Source organism: Oryctolagus cuniculus, unplaced genomic scaffold (assembly GCF_964237555.1).
Source record: "Oryctolagus cuniculus unplaced genomic scaffold, mOryCun1.1 SCAFFOLD_52, whole genome shotgun sequence".
Taxonomy (NCBI): domain Eukaryota; kingdom Metazoa; phylum Chordata; class Mammalia; order Lagomorpha; family Leporidae; genus Oryctolagus; species Oryctolagus cuniculus.
In genome coordinates this window covers 498,057-506,229 of record NW_027208350.1, presented here as the reverse complement: position 1 = coordinate 506,229, position 8,173 = coordinate 498,057, and positions in this window count along the sequence as shown.

Below are 8,173 nucleotides of genomic sequence, written 5' to 3'. Positions count from 1 at the left end.
TCCACCTGGAGTCTAATTCGCCACACATTCGAGTTTTCTAGGAAGAAAGCTTCAGAAACCTGAGAAAACATGATATTTGTATTTGTAAACATGACATTGGATGCATTTGCCGAACAGGAAGCATGTGCTTTTCTCCAAAACCACTTTCACGGTGTTTTTTGGTTAAATTTCACCGGGATACTACAACATTTTGTCCAGATACTCTGGATGAAAACAAAACTATCTGGTGTGTTGTGGCTATCTCAATCCCACATCTTGCTACAGCGTCTGTGTTTGTGTTTTCTGGACATTCTCTATGGGCTTTACGGTTTTGAATGCATTTTAGCATGTAAGTTTTTGTTTTCAGCTGGCAAATGCTAATTGGTTCCACCTGGAGTCTAATACGCCACACATTCGAGTTTTCTAGGAAGAAAGCTTCAGAAACCTGAGAAAACATGATATTTCTTTCTGTAAACATGACATTGGATGCATTTGCCGAACAGGAAGATTGTGCTTTTCTCCAAAACCACTTTCACGGTGTTTTATGGTTAAATTTCACCGGGATACTACAACATTTTGTCCAGATACTCTGGATGAAAACAAAACTATCTGGTGTTTGTGGCTATCTGAATCCCTGATCTTACTACAACTTCTCTGTTTGTGTTTTCTGGACATTCTCTATGGACTTTACGGTTTTGAATGCATTTTAGCATGTAAGTTGTTGTTTTCAGCTGGCAAACGCTAATTGGTTCCACCTGGAGTCTAATACGCCACACATTCGAGTTTTCTAGGAAGAAAGCTTCAGAAACCTGAGAAAACATGATATTTCTTTCTGTAAACATGCCATTGGATGCATTTGCCGAACAGGAAGCATGTGCTTTTCTCCAAAACCACTTTCACGGTGATTTTTGGTTAAATTTCACCGGGATACTACAACATTTTGTCCAGATACTCTGGATGAAAACAAAACTATCTGGTGTGTTGTGGCTATCTCAATCCCACATCTTGCTACAGCCTCTGTGTTTGTGTTTTCTGGACATTCTCTATGGGCTTTACGGTTTTGAATGCATTTTAGCATGTAAGTTTTTGTTTTCAGCTGGCAAATGCTAATTGGTTCCACCTGGAGTCTAATACGCCACACATTCGAGTTTTCTAGGAAGAAAGCTTCAGAAACCTGAGAAAACATGATATTTCTTTCTGTAAACATGCCATTGGATGCATTTGCCGAACAGGAAGCATGTGCTTCCTGACTGCCTGTGGAATTCTGACTGAATTAACCTGAAAATCACAGTGAAACTCAGCTGGGAACATCCAGGAGAAGAGAACTAATTAAAACCAGAGAAGAAATTAACAGGATTGAATCCAAAAAAACATTACAAAAAATCAGCCAAGCGAGAAGCTGGGTTTTTGAAAAAATCAACAAAATTGACACCCCATTGGCCCAACTAACTAAAAAAAAGAAGAGAAAAGACCCAAATCAATAAAATCAGAGATGAAAAAGGAAATGTAACAACAGACACCACAGAAATAAAAAGAATCATCAGAAATTACTACAAGGACCTGTATGCCAGCAAACAGGAAAACCTATCAGAAATGGATAGATTCCTGGACACATGCAATCTACCAAAATTGAACCATGAAGACATCGAAAACCTAAATAGACCCATAACTGAAACAGAAATTGAAACAGTAATAAAGGCCCTCCCAACAAAGAAAAGCCCAGGACCAGATGGATTCACTGCTGAATTCTACCAGACATTTAAAGAAGAACTAATCCCATTTCTTCTCAAACTATTCAGAACAATCGAAAAAGAGGGAATCCTCCCAAATTCTTTCCATGAAGCCAGCATCACCTTAATCCCTAAGCCAGAGAAAGATGCAGCACTGAAAGAAAATTACAGACCAATATCCCTGATGAACATAGATGCAAAAATCCTCAATAAAATTCTGGCCAATAGAATACAACAACACATCAGGAAAATCATCCACCCAGACCAAGTGGGATTCATCCCTGGTATGCAGGGATGGTTCAACATTCGCAAATCAATCAATGTGATTCACCACATTAACAGACTGCAGAAGAAAAACCATACGGTTATCTCAATTGATGCAGAGAAAGCATTTGATAAAATTCAACACCCTTTCATGATGAAAACTCTAAGCAAATTGGGTATAGAAGGAACATTCCTCAATATAATCAAAGCAATTTATAAAAAACCCACAGCCAGCATCCTATTGAATGGGGAAAAATTGGAAGTATTTCCACTGAAATCTGGCACCAGGCAGGGATGCCCACTCTCACCACTGCTATTTAACATAGTTCTGGAAGTTTTAGCCAGAGCCATCAGACAAGAAAAAGAAATCAAAGGAATACAAATCAAGAAGGAAGAAGTCAAACTATCCCTCTTTGCAGACGATATGATTCTGTACTTAGAGGATCCAAAGAACTCTACTAAGAGACTATTGGAACTCATAGAGGAGTTTGGCAAAGTGGCAGGATATAAAATCAATGCACAAAAATCAACAGCCTTTGTATACACAAGCAATGCCATGACTGAGAAAGAACTGCTAAGATCAATCCCATTCACAATAGCTACAAAAACAATCAAATACCTTGGAATAAACTTAACCAAGGACGTTAAAGATCTCTACGATGAAAATTACAAAACCTTAAAGAAAGAAATAGAAGAGGATACCAAAAAATGGAAAAATCTTCCATGCTCATGGATTGGAAGAATCAACATCATCAAAATGTCCATTCTCCCAAAAGCAATTTATAGATTCAATGCAATCCCAATCAAGATACCAAAGACATTCTTCGCAGATCTAGAAAAAATGATGCTGAAATTCATATGGAGGCACAAGAGACCTCGAATAGCTAAAGCAATCTTGTACAACAAAAACAAAGCCGGAGGCATCACAATACCAGACTTCAGGACATACTACAGGGCAGTTGTAATCAAAACAGCATGGTACTGGTACAGAAACAGATGGATAGACCAATGGAACAGAATTGAAACACCAGAAATCAACCCAAACATCTACAGCCAACTTATATTTGATCAAGGATCTAAAACTAATTCCTGGAGCAAGGACAGTCTATTCAATAAATGGTGCTGGGAAAACTGGATTTCCACGTGCAGAATCATGAAGCAAGACCCCTACCTTACACCTTACACAAAAATCCACTCAACGTGGATTAAAGACCTAAATCTACGTCCTGACACCATTAAGTTATTAGAGAACATTGGAGAAACCCTTCAAGATATTGGCACAGGCAAAGAATTTCTGGAAAAGACCCGGGAGGCACAGACAGTCAAAGCCAAAATCAACTATTGGGATTGCATCAAATTGAGAAGTTTCTGTACTGCAAAAGAAACAGTCAGGAGAGTGAAGAGACAACCGACAGAATGGGAAAAAATATTTGCAAACTATGCAACAGATAAAGGGTTAATAACCAGAATCTACAAAGAGATCAAGAAACTCCACAAAAACAAAACCAACAACCCACTTAAGAGATGGGCCAAGGACCTCAATAGACATTTTTCAAAAGAGGAAATCCAAATGGCCAACAGGCACATGAAAAAATGTTCAAGGTCACTAGCAATCAGGGAAATGCAAATCAAAAGCACAATGAGGTTTCACCTCACCCCGGTTAGAATGGCTCACATACAGAAATCTACCAACAACAGATGCTGGCGAGGATGTGGGGAAAAAGGGACACTAACCCACTGTTGGTGGGAATGCAAACTGGTCAAGCCACTATGGAAATCAGTCTGGAGATTCCTCAGAAACCTGAATATAACCCTACCGTTCGACCCAGCCATCCCACTCCTTGGAATTTACCCAAAGGAGTTTAAATTGATAAACAAAAAAGCGGTCTGCACCCTAATGTTTATTGCAGCACAATTCACAATAGCCAAGACCTGGAACCAATCTAAATGCCCATCAATGGTAGACTGGATAAAGAAATTATGGGATATGTATTCTTTAGAATACTATACCGCAGTAAGAAACAACGAAATCCAGTCATTTGCAACAAAATGGAGGAATCTGGAACACATCATGCTGAGTGAAGTAAGCCAGTCCCAAAGGGACAAATACCATATGTTCTCCCTGATCGGTGACAACTGACTGAACACCAAAAAGGAAACCTCCTGAAGTGAAATGGACACTATGAGAAATGGTGACTTGATCAGCATAGCCCTGACTGCTAATGGACAACTTAATACATTATCCCTCATAGTATTTTTTTTTGTCTGTTCTACTTAATATGACTGGTTTAATTCTGTAATTATCACACAGTTATTCTTAAGTGTTGAAAATTAACTGAAATGTGATCCCTGTTAAACATAAGAGTGGGAATAAGAGAGGGAAGAGATGTATAATTTGGGGCATGCTCAGGCTGACTTGCCCCAATTGGTAGAGTTGGAAACATACCAGGGGATTCCAATTCAATCCCATCAAGGTGGCATGTGCCAATGCCATCTCACTATTCCAAGTGATCAATTTCAGTTCACAATTGATCATAATGAAAGGACTAAGAGTCAAAGGGAGCACATAAACAAGTCTAGTATCTGCTAACACTAACCAATAGAATAAATAAAGGGGAGAGTGATCCAACATGGGAAGTGAGATACTCAGCAGACTCATAGAATGGCGGATGTCCTAAATAGCACTCTGGCCTCAGAATCAGCCCTAAAGGCACTCGCATCTGGCTGAAAAGCCCATGAGAGTATTTCAGGCATGGAAAGCCAAGACACTCTGGCAAAAAGATCTCTGTGAGTGAGATCCCAGTGGAAAGAACAGGTCTTCAAAGAGGGAGGTGCCTTTCTCTGAAGGGAGGAGAGAACCTCCACTTTGACTATGACCGTGTCTAAACAAGATAAGAGTCGGAGAACTCAAGGGGCTTCCATAGCCTTGGAAACTCATGACTGGTGCATAGGGAGATTACTGATGCCATAAACAGGAGTGTCAATTTGTAAAGTCAACAACAGGAGTCACTGTGCACTTACTCCTCATGTAGGATCTCTGTCCTTAATGTGCTGTACACTGAGGCTTAATGCTATAACGAGTACTCAAACAGTATATTTCACTTTGTGTTTCTATGGGGGTGCAAACGATTGAAATCTTTACTTAATGTACACTAAACTGATCTTCTGTTAAAAAAAAAAAAAAAAGAAAGAAAGAAATTATCAATTCCCAACTTGACTCTCACTGGGATTAAACATGACAATAGGTCTGATCTGATTTCATCATCATTTAAAAAAAAATCATCTATTATTTTTCACTTTATGTTTCTGTGTGGGAGCAAACTGTTGAAATCCTTACTTAAGGTATACTGAGCTGATCTTCTGTATATTAAGATAATCGAAAATGAATCTTGATGTGAATGGACGGGGAGAGGGAGTGGGAAAGGGGAGGGTTGTGGGTGGGAGGGACGGTATGGGGGGGTAAGCCATTGTAATCCATAAGTCGTACTTTGGAAATTTATATTCATTAAATAAAAGATAAAAAAAAATTAAAAAAAAAAACAAATGCAAAAAAAAAAATAAAAGGATCTGTGCTATCAAAAAAAAAAAAAAAAAGGAGAAAAAAGCCAAAGAAATGCAAGAATCCATAATGATATTGGGCTTGATTCAGTCGCAAGGAAACCGGCTGTTCCCGGATTCATCCACCCTCCAGCTGACTGCTTGGGGAATTCTCACTGAATTAATCTGAAAATCGCAGTGAAACTCAGGTTGGAATCCATTAATATCTGTCACCTCAGCCAAAGTGTTCCATTTGATTTTGCAAAACACAAAAACTCACCTTGTTCATGTTACCTGTAGATTTATAAGCTTCAAATGCCTATTTGTTGTGTTTTTTATTTCATAATGGCTACTCTGCCCAAACTCTTGTTTGTATTGCGTCCGAATACAAAATTTTGGTAGGAGGAAGGCAAAACCAACTCAGACCCAGAAAAAATTTAGGAAATTGCCACTCAAGAAACCAAAGGTCAGCTGAGGCACCCAAAACAATGACAGCAAGCCAGAATTGGAGCAAGCCAACAATGTGCCCTGATGGAAAAAGAAACATCCTCTTGTGCTCTGAACTCAAAATGTCAGCCTCAAAAGCAAAGCTCACATCAGAAAATTCATTACAAAGCATGATAAATAAGAAAAATGAGAATAAATCTAAAGAAATGCAAGATTCCATAATGATATAAGGCTTGATTTAGTCGCAAGGAAACCGGTTGTTTACGGATTCATCCACCCCTCCAGCTGACTGCCTGTGGAATTCTGACTGAATTAACCTGAAAATCACAGTGAAACTCAGTTTGGAGGCAAATAATATCTGTCACCACAGCCAAAGTGTTCTATTTTATATTCCAAAACACAAAAACTCACCTTGGTCATGTTACCTGTAGATGTGTAAGCTTCAAATGCGTATTTGTTGTGTTTTTTATTTCATAATGGCTACTCTGTCCAAACTCTTGTTTGTATTGAGTCAGAAGACAACATTTGGGAAGGAAGAAGGCAAAACCAACTCAGACCCAGAAAACATTTAGGAAATTGCCGCTCAAGAAACCAAACTCAGCTGAGGCACCCAAACCAATGACAGTAAGCCAGAATTGGAGCAAGCAAAGATCCGTGCCCTGTTTGAATAAGACCCTTCTTCCGTTGCCCTGAACTCCATATTGCAGCCTGAAAAGCAAAGCTCACATCAGAAAATTCATTACAAACCATGATAAATAAGAAAAAGGAGAAAAAAGCCAAAGAAATGCAAGAATCCATAATGATATTGGGCTTGATCTAGTTGCAAGGAAATCGGGTCTTCCCAGATTCATCCCCCCCTCCAGCTGACTGCCTGTGGAATGCTGACTGAATTAACCTGAAAATCCCAGGGAAACTCAGTTTGGAGGCAATTAATATCTGTCACCTCAGCCAAAGTGTTCCATTTGATTTTCCAAAACACAAAAACTCACCTTGGTCGTGTTACCTGTAGATTTATAAGCTTCAAACGCCGATTTGTTGTGTTTTTTATTTCATAATGGCTACTCTGCCCCAACTCTTGTTTGTATTGTCAGAATACAACATTTGGGAAGGAAGAAGGGAAAACCAACTCAGACCCAGAAACATTTAGGTAATTGCCACTCAACAAACCAAAATTGAGCTGAGGCACCCAAAATAATGACAGCAAGCCAGAAGTGGAGCAAGCCAACAGCTGTGCCCTGATTGAAAAAGAACCTTCCTCTTGTGCCCTGAACTCAATATGCCAGCCCCAAAATTCAAAGCTCACATCAGAAAATTCATTACAACCCATGATAAATAAGAAAAAGGAGAAAAATCCAAAGAAATGCAAGAATCCATAATGATATTGGGCTTGATTCAGTCGAAAGGAAACCGGCTGTTCCCGGATTCATCCACCCTCCAGCTGACTGCTTGGGGAATTCTCACTGAATTAATCTGAAAATCGCAGTGAAACTCAGTTTGGAGTCAATTAATATCTGTCACCTCAGCCAAAGTGTTCCATTTGATTTTCCAAAACACAAAAACTCACCTTGGTCGTGTTACCTGTAGATTTCTAAGCTTCAAACGCCTATTTGTTGTGTTTTTTTTATTTCATAATGGCTACTCTGCCGAAACTCTTGTTAGTATTGCATCAGAATACAAAATTTGGGAAAGAAGAAGGCAAAACCAACTCAGACACAGAAAACATTCAGGAAATTGCCACTCAACAAACCAAAATTGAGCTGAGGCACCCAAAATAATGACAGCAAGCCAGAATAGGAGCAAGTCAACAGCTGTGCCCTGATTGAAAAAGAACCTTCCTCTTGTGCCCTGAACTCAATATGGCAGCCTCAAAACCAAAGCTCACATCAGAAAATTCATTACAAACCATGATAAATAAGAAAAATGAGAAAAAAGCCAAAGAATTCCAAGAATGCATAATGATATAGGGCTTGATTCAGTCGCAAGGAAACCAGCTGTTCCCGGATTCATCCACCCTCCAGCTGACAGCCTGTGGAATTCTGACTGAATTTACCTGAAAATCGCAGTGAAACTCAGTTTGGAGTCAATTAATATCTGTCACCTCAGCCAAAGTGTTCCATTTGATTTTCCAAAACACAAAAACTCACCTTGGTCGTGTTACCTGTAGATTTCTAAGCTTCAAACGCCTATTTGTTGTGCTTTTTATTTCATAATGACTA